Source organism: Hypanus sabinus, chromosome 3 (assembly GCF_030144855.1).
Source record: "Hypanus sabinus isolate sHypSab1 chromosome 3, sHypSab1.hap1, whole genome shotgun sequence".
Taxonomy (NCBI): domain Eukaryota; kingdom Metazoa; phylum Chordata; class Chondrichthyes; order Myliobatiformes; family Dasyatidae; genus Hypanus; species Hypanus sabinus.
Window position 1 is genome coordinate 123,990,538 of NC_082708.1, and position 15,910 is coordinate 124,006,447.

At 38.5% G+C, this 15,910-nt stretch overlaps 1 protein-coding gene and 1 long non-coding RNA gene across 5 annotated transcripts in view; one reads left to right on the plus strand and one right to left on the minus strand.

The window, feature by feature from the left end:
- LOC132391634 (short transient receptor potential channel 3-like) overlaps window positions 1–15,910 on the minus strand; it is a 140,662-nt gene that overhangs the window by 42,424 nt on the left and 82,328 nt on the right. The window lies entirely within an intron of this gene.
- Window positions 731–9,851, plus strand: LOC132391635 (uncharacterized). Its single transcript, XR_009511286.1, has 3 exons — window positions 731–1,454; window positions 6,337–6,471; window positions 9,716–9,851. It is a non-coding gene; the product is annotated as an uncharacterized LOC132391635 (long non-coding RNA).

A 15,910-nucleotide genomic window follows, 5' to 3' on the forward strand; every position in this document is an offset into this window, starting at 1 on the left:
TTTACTGCAGTGTGAGGAATATCATTACATCTTGCAGAGGAATCCTAAAAGTTGAATTAAATGTCCTGGTTTAACTACAGTATATGTTGCTCTTTCATTACTTATGTTTTAATTAAAATACTACATACTGATGGTCAGATTCATTTCTGACTTGTGAACTGTTTTTTTGCACATCTTATGTGATTCAATACTTAGAATCCTTCCTGCCATTCAACAACCTTGTTTAACAGGGTTTATACGTTTACATAAAAACTAGACTGTATCTAAAATTTATTTCAGAACTTCTTGTAGTCCCTCATAGTCTGTGCACAGCCTCCTGTCAAATTTATTTAAATCTCCCTCTACACCATTGGTAAACCTCCCCATAAAGGGATATTGGTCCCATTTCTGTTGGAATGCAGTTTCTTCAGCCTGAACAGTGTGCAAACTGCATCAGAACTGGTCCCTGTACCCCAGAATATGTCCTCCCTTCTGTACCTGCTCTTCAGCCATGCATATATCTGTTTCATATTTCCATTTCTATACTCATTGGCATGTGGTACGAGAGATAATTTGGATATAGCCACCTTTGAGGCCCTGCTTATTAATCCCTTTCCTTTACGTTAAAATCTATCTACAGGTCTACAAATTCTACGTCGCTGGCATTGATACAGAGCATGACTTTTGGCTGGCCACCCTCCCATCCAGACCTTTACCCAGCCTTAATTGATCTTGTTAACCCTGGCACCAGGGAACCCTCAAATCTTAAACATGAGAAATGGTTCAAATGGTTCAAATGTTCTTTAGCCTCAGATATATCTATTTGCTCCCTTAATGGGAGAATCTTCTGTAATGGTCCACCTTCCACTCTTATCGGCCAATTAACATTATCGCACACGACCCCTCTGCTCTCTCCTGTACAGTTTTGCAGTCCATGGTAGTGTGCTCTTGGCTATGGCTGCACTCTCCTGTGGAAATCTCTCCTCCATTGGTATTCAGAGTGAATATAGGTTTGAGACCAAGACACCTTGGGTTACCCGATTTTCTTGAATTACCTGTCTATTCATTTTTGTTTGTTTAGAAGTCATTTATTCCCTCTCTGCCTGTGCTCTCTTTCCACTGTGAAATAGCCTCCACTTCAAATATGCTATTCACTAAACCTTCGGCCTCATGGACAGATAAGAGTGATTACAAACAACTCCCCTTTAAGAATTACTGGCTGTCTCTAATCAGCAACAGCTGGCCTGAAATGACGCTATCCAATCAGGAGGATGAACCCTGCGATGAAGTGCTGAGGCAATACATAGTGTGGTTAGCACTAACTTGTCAGTGCTATTAATGGCGCAGAATGAATTATCTGTGCATCTTGAACTGTGTCAATGAGTGCGTGATAATAATTTACTGTGAATTCCGTGTTCCTTTCTCAATGTTATCTAGTTTAGCCCTTTGCATTTTTTTGTGAGAATTCTGGAAAGGTGAGTCTAAACATGTTGATCATGTTTCTGGTGTTTTTTTTAATGATGTGACTGCTATACACACAAAGGGTGGGACTTTGGCAAATATAAATACAGGTAAACAGTGAAAAGTAGCATTAATCCATGAATAGGTTGCATCAATTCTGTTAACGTATAAAATCCTGCAGTCTAATCATTAAAAAGAGTTTATCTTGTTTATCGTGCATATTAAGTCTGTTACTTCTGTTCTTTTGCCCTGGTATTTGAATTTCTTTATCTTAAGTTCACCAAAATATGTATGAAATGTCTTTACCTCTGTTTCAGCTTTTCCTCTCAATTGAGCTTCATTAATAAAACCCCAACATACTGCTTTCATGATAAATTAACCCCATCTTGACATGCTCCAAATGTGCATTGAAAAATCAAATGTCTTATAAGACCTCAAGATACAAGGAGCAGAATTAGGCCATTTGGCCCATGGAGTCTGCTCCGCCATTTCATCATGGCTGATCCATTTCTCTCTCGGGCCCAATCTCCTACCTTCTCCACCCCTCACCCTGTAACCCTTCATAACCTGACTAATCAAGAATCTATCAACCTCTGCCTTAAATATACCCAAATGACTTGGTTTCTACAGCCATCTGTGACAATGAATTCTACAGGTTCACCACTTTCCAGCTAAAGAAATTCCTCCTCATCTCCATTCTAAAAGAACACCCCTCTATTCTAAGGCTGTGTCCTGTAGTCCTAGACTCTCCCACCATAGGAAACATCCTCTCCACATCTATTCTTTCGAGACCTTACAACATTTGATAGGTTTCAATGAGATCCCCTCTCATTCTTCTGAATTCCAGTGAGTTCTGGCCCAGAGCCATTTAACACTCCTCACGTGATAAGCTTTCCAATCCTGGAATCATTTTCATGAACCTCCGTTGAAGCCTCTCCAGTTTCAGCACACCCTTCTAAGATAAGGAGCCCAAAACTGCTCACAATACTCCAAGTGAGGCCTCACCAGTGCTTATAAAATTTCAACATTACATCCTTGCTTTTATATTCTAGTCCTCTTGAAATGAATGCTAACATCACATTTGGCTTCCTCACCATAGATTCAACCTGCAAGTTAACCTTTAGGGAACCCTGCACAAGGTCTCGCAAGTCCCTTTACACCTCAGATTTTTATATTTTCTCCATATTTAGAAAATAGTCAACCCTTTCATTCCTTCTACCGAAGTGCATGACCATCCATTTCCCAACACTATTCCATCTGCCATTTCTTTGCCCATTCTCCTAATCTGTCCGTCCTTCTGTAGCCTCTCTACTTCCTCAATACCTCCTGCCCCTTCACCTATCTACATATCATCTGCAAACTTTGCAACAAAGCCATCAACTCCATTCATTCAAATCATTGAAATACAACATAAAAAGAATTAGTCCCTTTCCAGACTCCTGTGGAACACCACTTGTCACCAACAGCCAGTCAGAAAAGGCTCCCTTTATTCCCACTCTTTGCCTCCTGCCAAGCAGCCACTACTTTATCCATGCTTGCATCTTTCCTGTAAGACCATGTGCTTGTTAACCAGCAGGGGGCGTGTCCAGACAGGTATATGTAGTTCACCACACCAGCCTCATGTGTGGCACCTTGTCAAAGGCCATCAACCGATTCTCCTTTCTCTATCCTTCTTGTTATTTCTTCAAAAAGTTCCAATAAATTTGTCAGGCAAGATTTTTCCTTATTTATTCAGGCTATTTTATCATGTGCCTCCAAGTACCCTGAGACCTCATCCTTAACAATCGAGTCCAACATCTTCCCATCCACAGACTAACTGGCTTCTCATTTCCTTTATTCTGCCTCCTTTCCTTCTTGAAGAATGGAGTGACATTTGCAATTTTCCAGTCTTGCCAAACCATTCCAGAATCTAGTGATTCTTGAAAGATCCTTAGGAATGCATCCACGATCTCTTCAGCCTCCTTTTTGAGAACCCTGGGGTGTACACTGTCTGATATTATAGATAGGGATGGGGTAAGGGGGGGCAGGGGTATCAACAGAGGGCAGTGAGTTGGATGTTCATGCCGGCAGGTAGGAGATTACCTAGGCAGGAGATAAGGTATTGCTCCATCGACCTGCGTGCGGCCTCATCTTGACGGTAGAGGAGGCCATGGACAGACATGTCGGAGTGGGAGTGGTCTGTGGAATTGAAGTGTGTGGCCACGGAGATCTCGCCACTGCTGGAGGACTGAGCACCGGTGTTCGGCAAAACGGTCTCCCAGTCTGCGGCGGGTCTCCCCAATGTATAAATGGCCACATTGGGAACACCCAATACAGTATATCACCCCAGTTGACTTGCAGGTGAAGTGGTGCCTCACCTGAAAGGACTGTCCGGGGCCTGGGATGGTGGTGAGGGATGAAGTGTGGGGGCAGGTGTAGCACTTCTTCCGTTTGCAGGGATGAGTGCCTGGAGGGAGGTCGGTAGGGAGGGATGGGGGGGATGAATGGATAAGGAAGTCGCGTAGGAAGCGATCCCTGCGGAAAGCCGAGAGTTGGGGTAGGGGATGATGTGGCTGATAGTGGGATCCCATAGGAGGTGGCGGAAGTTATGGAGGATTATACGTTAGATTTGTAGGTTGGTAGGGTGATAGGTGAGGACCAAGGGGACTCTATCCCTGGTGGGGTGGAGGGATGGATGGGGTGAGGGCAGAGGTGTGTGAAATACGGGAGATGCGATGGAGGGCAGAGTTGATAGTGGACGAAGGGAAGCCCCTTTCTTTAAAAAAGGAAGACATCTCCTTTGTCCTAGAAAGAAAGGCCTCATCCTGAGAGCAGATGCGGCGGAGGCGGAGGAATTGTGAGAAAGGGATAGCATTTTTGCTGGAGACAGGGTGAGAGGAGCTACCTAGACTATTCACTTTGTCCGCTGTTTCATTGTCCCCCATTACTATCTCTCCAGCATTGTTTTCCAGCAATACGATATTCTCACCTCTCATTCACACTTTATGTATCTGAAGAAACTTTTGGTATCCTCTTTAATATTATTGACTAGCATACTTTTGTATTCCATCTTTACCTTCTTACTTTTTTTAGTTGCCTTCTGTTGGTTTTTAAAGCTTCCCAGTCCTCTAATTTCCCACTAATGTTTGCTCTATTATATACCCTCTCTTTGGCTTTTATTCTGGCTTTGACTTGCCTTGTTAGCTACAGTTGTATTATCTTTCCTTTAGAATACTTCTTCCTCGTTGGGATGTATATATCCTGTTCATTCCGAATTGCCTCCAGAAATTCCAGCCATTGCTGCTCTGCCATCATCCCTGCCAGTGTTCTTTTCCAATCAATTCTGGCCATCTCCTCCCTCATCCCTCTGTAATTCTCTTTCCTCCACTGTAACACTGATACGTCTGACTTTAGCTTCTCCTTCTCAAACTTCAGGGTGAATTCAATCATATTATGATCACTTGCCCCAAATAGTTCTTTTACCTTAAACTTTCTAATCAGCTCTGGTTCATTACACAACACCCAATCCAGAATGTCTGATCCTCTAGTGCGCTCAATCACGAGCTGATCTAAAAAGCCATCTCGTAGGCATCTGGTACTTATTTTGCATACTGCATGCATTCAAGTATAAAACCTTCAGTCCTGTATTCATCATCCTTTTCAGTTTTGTCTCCTTTTATCTAAAAGTGGGGGTGGAGTTTCAAGATGGCGGCGTAAGCATCTGCCTTTTAGGCGCTCTTTATTTTTTTAACTATAATCACCCTTTAATTAGACCTTTTCGAACTTAATCATATGAGTTGCTACCTTTGATTGACCCTTTTTTCCTAAAATAATAGTTGATCTAATCTTGTCAAACCTAAAATGGCTACAAGTAAGAAATCGGCTAAGGATCCTTTATCCATCGATGCAATTGTTGGTCTTTTGGACACTAAACTGGATGTTAAATTTGCGGCTATGGAAAGTAAATTGGACAATAAACTGGATGCTAAATTTGCGGCTCTGGAAGGCAGACTAGAAGGTAAATTGGACAGTAAACTGTTAAGTTTTGAAAGGAGGATTACTTCGAAAATATCCGATCTTGAAGGAGTTGTTAAATCGCTTGAAACTAAGTTTCAGTCGCAGGCGTTAGAGGTTCAACAGCATGGAAATAAGATCACGACTCTTGAACAATCAATTTGTGAAAAAGCACGTACAATTGAAGTGTTAGAGAAGAAGATAGAGTCGACTGCTAAAACTTTAGATCAGTACAAGTTTAAAATTACTGATCTTGAAAATCGTTCTCGCAGACAGAATTTGCGCATCATCGGAATTCCCGAAAAAGTTGAGTCCGGTGATTTAACTGAATTTTTCTCTAAATTACTGTGGGAAATTTTCGGTGGTGAAGGTTTGAAAAATGAACCTGTTATTGACCGCGCTCATAGAGTTATCTAAAAGTAATGTTAAAGCGATACAAGACCTTGTCTATATAATTCATTGCAGCATCCCATGTCTTGCAACTTGACATTCTTTTATTCCCCCCCACTCTATAGCTCAGTGATTCCCAATGGGGGTGGTTACATGTCCTAAGGGGGCATTAGGGGAAATAGAAGTCATCAGGAGGTGTTCAGGATTCTTGGGGGGGGGGGGGGTGGTAAGCAGCACCCTAAATCGAGGCACAAGACCTGACCAACCATTAGCAGAGCAGGCGCTTCCAAAACAATGATGAGGCACTGGAACACAGGAAGAACCGTAGCTCTACAGGCGGTGAGCTCTCATCATCACAATGCAACTCGGCAGCTCCATCCGACCTCACCAACCAAGCAGACATTATTGGGGATGCATAAATTAGCAACCAGGGTGCCCAACTGTTCCCTTGGAATGAGTTCATGCAATTTAACAGTTGGTAAGTCAAGTACACACTCTCAACTTTCTCTACAGATCTACAGAAAACAGGTCCCACAATGATACAGTGCTGGCCAGAACCAAATGGTGAATTAGAGTCAATTAGTGAAACTGCCGACCCCAAGGATTCCTCTTGAGGTGTTCAAAGTGACCTCAGCTTAAAATGTGTTGGTAAGAACCATCTTTGGGCATTATGTGACCGTACGTGGTTGGTCAATCATTCTTAATTGGAATACTATAAATTAGCTTGCCGAACACCAGCTCTATCCTGACTACCATTCAAATTCCAGTCTGAATCCTTGTCAATGTAATTTTTGTTGTTGTGATCATCTTAATCTTCACCTTGCTGTTTGTTTGCATCTCACTACCATCGTTCCATCTGTGTTGTGTTAATATTTTATTTTAATTTAGCCCCGTTAATGATGGCTAAACATGTATGGCATGATCTCTATGAATCTGAAGGAGGAGAAGTCTTGAATTCTAATCCTGCTGAGAAACAGAAACTACAGAAAGTGTGTCAATACAATGTTATATTCCTGGAATGTGGCTTTATTCCACTCCTGTCAGATCAGCAATGTCCCATGTGCCTTATTTGTAATACTGTACTGTCTAATGAAACTATGAAACCATGCAAGATTGCAGGAACACTTCCGTAATAGACTCCCTGAAAAGGCTACTCATGGTATTACTCAGTTCTAGAAGATGAAAGAAAAATTTGAAAAGCATTGTACACTTGAGTCATTTGCCAAGAAATCCAAAAATGACTTTGATAGTGTCTCATTGCTTCTTAATACGTTTCCAAAATATTAGCAAAAGCGTGGAAAATCTCATACAATTGGTGAAAGATTAATTAAGCCTGGTTTATCAGAAGTGCTCACCACCGTTCTCAAAATGGATACCAGTATTTTAAAATCAATTCCTCTGAGTAGTAACTCTGTCACTCATTGTATTGACGAAATGAGTGAAGACATTGAGTATCAACTATGCACAAAGCCACAAAAAACAGAATTTGGGATACAATTGGATGAGACAACAGTGCGAGACAACAATGCATTGATAATGGCATATGTATGGTTTACCAAATACGGGAAAGTTTATCGAAATTCAGAATGAAGAAGAAGCGAAAATGCTTTTCAAAAATGTCAGCATTGGGGTATGTAGCTGCACTGCAAATGGAGTTTCTTAGTCTTTGGAGAAGAGCCAAACTGCTCTTTATTGTGTTTCCATCCTCCTACCTTGTTGAAAGAGGCTTCAGGGCAGTGAACCACATACTCACAAAGGAAAGAAACCAGTTGGATATTGTTATGCATGTGGACTTATTGCTGTCACAACTTGAACCAAATATTTCAACTCTCGCTAAAAACCATCAAGCTCAAAGATCACATTAGTATCGAAGCCGCTGTACAGTGGACAGGTACTGTATAGGGACAAATAAAAATTTAAAGCAGAATCATCTTTCTCATGTTAGCATATGGTAGACATGTTTTTGCACTATGGGGCCACTGAAAAGCATATTGTGCCTGACAGGGGCATTGGCAAGTATGAAGGTGCTTTAGGAGGGTGTTGGCAAGTAATGACAACATTGAGAAACACTGGTATAGCCTTACGCACAATATTGTATTTTCAAAGCAATTGAGCCAAATACTGATCATCTAATCTAACAACTGTGTAACAATTTCCACAACCTGCCCTCACAATGAGAGTTATGGAACAACAGCTTACATTTATAGAGTACTTATATTGTAAAGCATCCTTCACCATCGGTGGTATCTACAGAAAGTACTGCCTCAAGAAGGCAGCATCTCTCATCAAAGATCTCCACCCTCTGGGCCATCTTCTTGCAGCTGGCATTGGACAGGAGGTACAGAAACCTGAAGTCCTGCACAAACATGTTCAAGAACAGTTACTTCCCTTCAGCCATTTGTTTCTCAAACCAACCGACACAACGCTAATCACCAAGAGTTTAGCAACGCTCAGACCACTGATCACCTTGCACTGAAATGGGCTAGGTTTTGTTTTGTTCTAAATGCACTCTTGTTTTGTAAAACTTGTGTTTAATTTATGTTTTTCTTTTGAATGTTGATTATATGGTGAGCCTGTGATGCTGCTGCAGTTTTTCATCGCACTTGTGCACACGTAAAATGTGTGTATGGCAGTAAACTCAGCTGCGACTTTGACTCTGAATATTACCAGACAAAATATGAGCTTGAGTTACATAGGTAGATGGATTTGTAGGGATGCCTCAAAGGAGGAGAAAGTTGGAGGTTAGGGTAGAAATTTCTGAACTTTGGGGTAAATGAAAACTTAAAAAAGAACTATAGATGTTGTAAATCTGAAATAAAAACAGTAAATGCTGGAAACGTTCAGCATCTGTGAAAAAAGGAAGGTTCTGATGTCAAGTCTATGACCTGAACTGTTAGTTATTTTTTTATCTTTCCATGCATGTAGTTTGATCTGCTGAATGCTTTTAGAATCTTCTGTTTTTACCCTTGAGTTCAAGGCCGGGGCCACTGAAGGCATGTCCACTGCTGGTGGAAAATATACAAGAGGTGAGAAAAATGGAAATCATCTGGAGAGATGTATGGGGTGAAAGGGACTGCATTGGAAAGGTTATGAAAATTCAAGGGCTTCAAATTAAGAATGAGAATATTAGAATCAATATTTTGATTTACTAGTTCAAGGGTGAGGGTGAATGGGATTTAATGCAAATTAGTGTACAGGCAGCAGAATTTTGGTGCACTTAAAGATTGACAATCATTTTTAAAGGTTAGCTTTATTTGTCGTATATATATTGAAATTTCAAAATATACAGGGAAATGAGTCAACGGCCAGCAGAGTCTGAGTATTTGCTGGGAGGCAGACCGCAGGTGTCACCACACTTCCAGCACCAACATAGCATGCCCACAACTTACTAACCCAAGCCTGTACATCTTTGCAATGAGAGAGGGAACTGGAGCAGTCAGAGAAAACCCATACAGTCAAGTGGAGAACGGAAAGCTCCTTACAGGTAGTGGAAATTGAGCCCTGATCGTTGATCACTGGTGCTGTAAGGCACTGTACTAACCACTACATTACTGTGCCACCCCGTACCATGCAGGTTATGCTGGGTTTTAGATCAGAGGCAACACTAGAGAACTCTGGAATTGTCTGTGCCAAGTATTTTCAGGGCCCACACCTTCCTACATTTTCCAGTCTACCTTGCACTTGCCCCAGACTCCCATCAATGTCAACAGGGCTTTCATACCATTCTGTTCATTATCAACCTTACTGAAATCTGCTCTTCTCAACAAGCCTATTCATAACACTTTGGTTTCATTCCAATGTTTACTTCAGTTTCTTTTTCATGGGAATTGGACTACTTAGCATGTGAAAATGAGACACCCAATGATTTAATTTCTGTGCACTCTCTTTCTAGACCTTGATTACTCTGCTCTTCCATAATGGCAGAAGCTGGAAGCTTTCAAGCAGCCACGAATTATAAAGGAACATCCTATAGTCGTTAACGACAGATGAATTCAAGATTTGTTCATTCATAACTCTGTATATACAGCACCTGAGGTTGACCTGGGTTGGGTTCCATTCAACCCAATTCAATCCAGCAGCTAAACTTCACCAGGAAGGAAAGTCACATTTACTCAACCTGTTGATAAATGTTTATGCAATAAAGCAGACAATTTTGGATGTACTGTATTTCTTGATTTACAAAAGGTTGTTCACTGAAATACACTGATTACTGATATTATAAATACCCAAAATACCAGATACCTGAAATTATAGATTCAAGATTCAAAATTATTTATTGTCATTCTTCAGAACAAACACACGTGGAAAGGAGAATGAAATGATTGTTACTCTGGATAAAATACAATAAATATGAAAGTAAAAGTAATCCTATAAGACACTGTACAAGTAATTGTTTGAGTGTGGACCCAATGTACAAGATAATCAAAGGAAGGAAGATCAGGGCAGAAAATCTCACCTCCTTAATCCACCCAGCCTGTTTGTGACTGTAAACCCATCAATATGTTTTTTTCTAATCCCCATTTGAAACGACATAGAAAGCCTTTAATTCCAGTGGATATTAGGGATGGGCAATATATACCAGCAACACAAATGTAGAAATAAATAATTATCAATAAAAGCAATCAGAAAAGTGAATGCAAAGAGGTTGATCTGGAAGCTGTGAGTGAGGATGCCTTAACTTGTTCTAATTAGCATTAACTAATGGAAAGGAATTTTGGCCAGTGGTTTTAATATAAACAATAATTGTTGATGCCCATTTTGTACTATTTTCTGGTCTCTCTGCATTTGCAAATGAAGTGTAATAGGATTTTAAACTAATATGAGTGAGACATTGTAAATAAAAACATTAATAAGTAGAAAAAAATTACACCAATGAATTGCAGATTTAAGATAGTAAGTTATTTTTAGTATTCTAAAATAATGTTTGATGGTAATTTCTTTGTTAGAGAACACTAAACCTGTGCAGATATGGCAACATGCACAAGGACATGCTACATGATACCACAGGAGCTGCATGCTTGTGTTTTAAAAAAATCTTTTAAATACTAATTAGAAATATATCACTGATATTTAGTCATACATAAAGTGACAAGCAGAGCTTGATTCTGATTTGTGTGATGTCTGTGCAGTGTTTGCACATTTTCCTTAAGGTTTCTGTTCGACATTTGGACTTCCTCCCATGTCCCAGATATGTGCTAACAGGTTAAATTTCCACCGTAAATTGGCCCTGGAATCGGTGGGTGCTGGGAGAATCTGCGTGGAGTTGATCGGCATGTGAGAGAGGAGCTGTTACAGGGAAATATGCGGGGGAAAGGATGGATGGGTTTGTTCTGAGATCCAGCACAGGCTCAAGGGGCCAAATGCTGTCCTTCTATGTCATGAGAAATATGAAAATACAGATCAAAACACTATGATGTGCAATTGAAAGTAGACTTGAGATTTGCCTCAGTTGGTGGCCACTTATATATCAGGAATGATATGTGCTGCTCTTTTGCATATTTACAGTCAGCTGTTTATTTGAAGCATCAATAATTGTGACCATTTTCCTGTAACTTAATACACAGACATTGATGTAATATATGTAACATAACAACTAATAGTTTCATTCTAAATACTATTCATAACCTAATATAAAACAGATAGGAAGAGAGTACACAATTGAGGCTTAACAGTAGGTCTGCTCTATTCTAAATTTTCTAGCTAGGATTCTTACATTTGGCTTATTTGAACAAAATAATGGATATACAATCTATCATGCATTTAATCACATTTGCAAGAGAGAAGCAATGGTGGGAAATATTAAGTTAACTCTCTAGGGTGCTGAACTTATCATGCTCTGAAGCCTCATGTCATGGTTGTTAATTTTTCTGGTCATTAATTTTAATGAATGATAAATCAGATAGGTCATAAATTGGACTGCTGACCTTCGAGGTCAATTATCCAATTTGCAATCCTCTCAAGCAAGGGTATCTGTTGCCAGCAGTGACCTTTGCATGAAGTGATTTCAGCGAAAAATAGCACTTGCAATTGAAGACCTTTAATCCAATTTTCATCGTTTGTAATTGCAACAATTGCTTTTATGAGCTTCTTAAGTTTATAAACAGGTACGCACTCTACTTTTGTGCAAAGCCTGAAGGGGCTTGCAAAATCATTACACAATTCAAAGCAGATCATAGTCTTTTACCAATTAACGCACACCACCATTACATACGCACCACCTAGTGTCACTCTATGTACAAACTCTGACTCGTAGGTTGTATTTTATAGGATTGCTTTTATATTTATATTTAGATTTATTGTGTTTTTTGTTGTGTTCTTTATGCTTATTCTGTTTTTTTTTGTGCTGCATTGGATCCAGCGTGTCAGTCATTTCATTGCAAAATTTAATTTGACCACCCACTGGATCAATTACAGAGAGTACGTCTAAAAGGTCGGTAATGCATCTTTTAGAACATGAAGTGAACTCTAAGCGGAAGACCACCACTAATTTTAACCCTTGCAACAGACCGCAAGTAATAAAGCAATTATTTCCACATTGATAAATTAACCCTGAAAGTACTTAGTATAAAATAATTACCTACTAAATTTACTTTATCTAGATTTCTACTATTTTTCCCCAAAGGTGCATGAACTTCATTCTTGAAATTTGCTGTTTTGGTTTCTCTAATCTGAAATCAGATGGAATGTATGCAGATTAATTTCAGATGAGTATCCTGAAACTGACAAGCAGGCAACTGGAAAGTGAGTACAGGAGTTAAAGGGAATCCACAGCGTGTTTGTAAACATTCTGAATTTACAATGGTAGTTTTAGTAATTGAAAAGGGACTTCATGGACTTGGTTTCATTACTATCCAACTGAAAGAAATTGTTTTAAAAGCACTGCTTGGAAATGGAAATTGTTTAGACCTTTTCCTTTTCTGATATTTTTAATTAGTTTCTACATAGAGGAATACAGAGCACAAGAAAGTGTATGTAAGAGGTCAGAAAAAAGATTTAAAAAAAACACCAGTTACATTATATCTGTTCATAATAGCAATTACATTACCCCGTATTCGTATAAGTTAATCAATGGTTATATTAACTACACTAATTTATTACAAAAGAAAAAATATCTAACCCCTACCAAAACCAAAGCTGTTCATTAAGGAGAAAAGAAGGTAAATACCTTCTTATATAATAAAAATTAATAATAGCCAACATCTGAGTTTAAATAACAAATTGAAGGTTTTGAAAATAATTCAGAAAAGGTCCCCACAATGTTTGAAAGTCTTGACGAGATTCAGAAATTGAGCAACAAATCTTCTCTAAATCTAAACATGACATAATGTCACATAACCAATGAGCATGAGTAGGAGGAAGAACATTTTTCCATTTAAACAAAAGCGTCCTCCTAGCTATAAGAAAGCTAAAGGCCAAAATATGTAAATCAGATGCCTTCAGCTTAATATCCTGTCCTGCAACAATGCCAAAAAGGGCCGCCAGAGGGTTAGGCTGAAATTTTTTTTAGGCTTAAAATTGACTTTAAAAAGTAAGGAAAAAGTTTGAAAAACTTCCTTCCAATATTTTTGAAAATTCGGACAGGGCCAAAACATATGAATTAATGGGGCTTCTCCATTATTATATCTGTCACAGTAAGGAGATATATCCAAATAAAAACAAGATAGCTTAGTCTTATGAGCTCTATATACCACCTTAAATTGTTTGAGGAAATGACGAGCACATAGCGATGAAGAATTAACCAGTTTAAAAATTTCATTCCAAGTTTCCTCAGATATCGATGTCTGTAAATTGTGTTCCCAAAGATTCTTAGTTTTGACTAAAGGAACGTTCTTCATCTCCAATAACGTACCATAAATCTTAAATATTGAACCATTATGAAAAGGTGTCAAGCTAAAAATTATGTCCAGTAATTTCTTATCTGAACTTATAGGGAATGTACATAACTGAGGTCTTAAGAATTCTCTAATTTGTAAATATCTAAAAAAGTGACCTTTGAGTAAACCTTACTTAGCTAACAATTGCTCAAATGAACAAAGGTTTTCTCCAACAAACAGATCCCAAAAAACATTTAATACCCAATCTGTCCCATTCCTTAAAAACTAAATCAATCATAGAGTGTTTAAAAAAATTAGAATAAATTGGGCTTGAAAGGGAGAACCTCAATAAACCAAAATGTTTTCTAAATTGTATCCAGCTCCTCAGAGTATGTTTAACTATTAAATTATCAGTTGGTTTACTTACAGATAAGAGAAATGAGGATCCAAGAAGAGAAATAATAGAAAATTTATTAACAGAGTTAGCTTCTGAAGAAACCCATACCAGACAATCTACACGATTAATATAGTATAGCCAAAACATAAGGTATCGTATCTTAACTGCCCAGTAATAAAACCTAAAATTAGGTAAGGCTAAACCTCCAGACTGTTTAGATTTTTGAAGGTGAACTTTATTTAAACGAGGATGTTTATTTTTCCAAATATAAGAGGATAAAATAGAATCAAGAGAGTCAGAAAAGGATTTAGGAATAAAAACAGGTAAAGCCTGAAAAAGATAGATAAATTTAGGAAGAATATTCATTTTAATAGAATTAATTCATCCAATCAGCAATATTGAAAGAGGTGACCAATTTAATGATATCTTCTTTACATGATTCAATAAAGTAAGAAAGTTTTCTTTAAACAGGTGTTTGTAATTCTTAGTGATTGTTACACCCGTAAGTAAATTGATTTCTTACAACTTTAAAAGGGAGATTAGTATTAATTGATACCAAATTATTTAAAGGAAATAACTCACTTTTATGTAGGTTCAATTTATATCCTGAAAACTGGCTAAAACGGGAGAGTAAAGAAAGTATGCAAGGTAATGAGGTCTCAACCTTAGAGATAAACAGCAATATATCATCTGTGTAAAGCAAGATTTTTTGAGTAATACCTCTCCTTAAAATAAGACCTTTTTAACTCAAATAGACAGGGATTTTCAACATTTATGAAAATTAACTTTATGGCAATGTGACTCAAAATACATTTTGACTGGTCTCTGAGACGGAGAGCTGCCATCGACTTGCCATTAGTTTGAACAGACTTGTTGATTGGTTATACAGCAAATGTGGCCACTGAAGAAAAGCATAACAATTTAAGAAGGTAGAATATTCCACTTAGGCTCCTCTTTGACCATCTTACTGCTTTTACTATCACTTGTCTGTGAACACTGATGGCTGCCCTTTCTCAAGTGTGAATTGAAACAGCAGCACTTAAACATGCACCAGAAGGTAGGAACAGGAGTGAGCGACTGAGCTTCTCATAGATGATCTGCAATTCAATCAGCTCATAGCTGTCTGCGCCCTTCCATCAAAACTCTAGCATATCCCTTGATAATTGTCTTATATAAAAATCAATCTTAAATTTAACACTGTAATTTATGAAAGATATTCCAAACTTCCACCTTTTTCATGCATAAATGTTTCCCAATTCCATTCCCAAAGGGCCCAAATTAAATCTTTACTTTAAGTTTTCTAATTCTTGATTTCCCAGTCAACAGAAATCATTTCCTTCTCTCTACCTTTTCCATGTAATATATCGAATATTTTGACCATTCCACCCTATCCTTCTCAGGATTTGTAATCTATCTTTTAAATTTAATTCTGGAATTTTACATAAAATTCCAGTAAGAATTCAATCCAGTTCTTCTGCCAATATAAAATTCCCAGCTTACAATGCTTGGAAAAGCTCCCAACACTCTTCGCATTGTCTAACCAGGACTTGGCGTAGCAAAAGAATAATCACTAACTTAATTAGTTGTCAATATAAGCCTTACTCACTTTCTAGATGCAACCCCCACTTGCCCTGTATAACAGTTGATTCTTTAGCTCATTTGGATAGCTGGTGGCAAATATAATTGATAAAAATGACCTTACCTTGTCCAAAACTATCATGAAATACATACTTCAATCACACAAACTATTGGAAAAGGAAGCTGTGCCCTTGTCACAGCCTTAGATTATGGCATATTCTACAACCCTGTATTTAACAGTTTTTTGTATTTCTTTGTATTCTCGCTCTCAACCCTCTCCCCCCGTCAACCTATTAAA